The sequence below is a fragment of the Muscardinus avellanarius genome (genome assembly GCF_963383645.1).
Source record: "Muscardinus avellanarius genome assembly, chromosome: X".
In the NCBI taxonomy this organism is placed as follows: Eukaryota; Metazoa; Chordata; class Mammalia; order Rodentia; family Gliridae; genus Muscardinus; species Muscardinus avellanarius.
Window position 1 is genome coordinate 24,359,450 of NC_137792.1, and position 1,961 is coordinate 24,361,410.

Sequence of the window (1,961 nt, forward strand, 5' to 3'; positions counted from 1 at the left end):
GTAGAAGCAAAATGGGGAAGCCATCTTGTGTGTGTGTGTGTGTGTGTGTGTGTGTGTGTGTGTGTGTGTGTTACTAGGGATGGAACCCAGGGGCTTTTCTATCTCCGGGCTATACTCCCAGACCTATTTTTTTATATATTTTTGAAAACGGGGTTTCACTAAGTTGCTGAGAGCCTCACTAAGTAGCTGAGGCTGGCTTCGAACCTATGTGATCCTCCTGTCTCAGCCTCTCAAATGCGGGGATTACAAGTGTGTGCCACCATGCCCAGCTATTTTTTTATTTTTATTAAATTTTTTATTGTATCCTAATTGTAGATCATAGTGAAATACTGGTGCATTCTCATATGTACATAATGACACTTGGTCTGTTTTCCTCCCTACACTTCCCCTTCTCTGTTTTTCCCTCCCTCTTCCCCTTCTTTTCTTTTCTTTTTTCTTTTATTTATTTTGTGTGTGTGTGTGTGTGTGGTACTGGGGGTGGAACTCAGAGGCTTTCTACCTCCAGGCTATACTCCCAGACCTTTTTTTAATGTTTTATTTGGAAACAGGGTCTCACTAAGTTGCTGGAAGCCTCGCTAAGTAGCTGAGGCTGGCTTCGAGCCCGTGCGATCCTCCTGTCTCAGCCTCCCAAGCGCGGGGATTACAAGCGTGCGCCACCACGCCTGACTTGGGAAGTCATCTTTAATATACAATCATCCTGTGTTTCATGTTATTTTTTAAAATGCAACAGCAGGATTAGTGAGACCTTCAGCAATTTAGTGAAACCGTGTTTCAAAATTTAAAAAACAGGGCTCAGGGTGTAACTTGGAGGCAGAACACCCCTGTGTTCAACCCCCAGTATCAAAAATAAATAAAGCAAAATGCAAGACCAGAAGAAACTTCTGTATAACTTATATGGGTCATATTGATATGATGAAAACTATGTTCCCATATAAATCATCAGCAGATAAAGTATCAAGATTTGGGGGGGCAACTTTTAAGTTTATCTCGGTCAACCCCTATCATATTGGCTAAGCATAAATGGTATATCTAGTCCCTGATTAGATAAAAAAGGAAAACAAAAATCAAACATGGTGGCACACACCTATAGTCCCAGTACTTGGGAGGCTGAGACAAGAGGATCTCAAACTTGAGACTGACCTCAACAACTTAGTGAGACCCTGTTTCAAAAGTAAAAAATTTAAGAGCCAGGTGTGGTGGCGCATGCTTGTAATCCTTGCACTTGGGAGGCTGAGACAGGAGGATTGCAGTTTCGGGGCCAGCCTCAGCTACTTAGTGAGGCTCTCTGCAACTTAGTGAGACCCTGTTTCAAAATAAAGAATAAAAGCCGGGCGTGGTGGCGCACGCTTGTAATCCCCGCACTTGGGCGGCGGAGACAGGAGGATCACATGGGTTCGAAGCCAGCCTCAGCTACTTAGTGAGGCTCTCAGAAACTTAGTGAGACCCTGTTTCCAAATAAAATATGTTTTAAAAAAAAAAGGTCTGGGAGTATAGCCCGGAGGTAGAAAGCTTCTGGGTTCCACCCCCAGTACCACCCCCCCAAAAAAATAAAAAATAAAGAATAAAAATAGGGCAGGGGGAGTGGCTCAGAGGTCAAATGACCCTGGGTTCCATCCCCAGTACTGCAATAAGTAAATAAATAAATAAGTAAATAAGTAAATAAATAAATAAATAAATAAATTAGGCTGGGCAAGGTGGTGCACATTTGTAATTTCAGTACTTGGGGGGCTGAGATAGAAGGAGAGCTTCAGCAACATAGCGAGACCCTGTTTCAAAATTTTTAAAAAGCTTTGGATAGCCGGGCGCGGTGGGCACGCTTGTCATCCCCGCGCTTGGGAGGCGGAGACAGGAGGATCGCGCAGGTTCCAAGCCAGCCGCGCTGGCGTAAGAGACCCTGTTTCAAAAGTATAAAATAGGTTTGGGAGTGTAGCCCGGAGGAAGGAGGGCTTCCAGGAACCCCA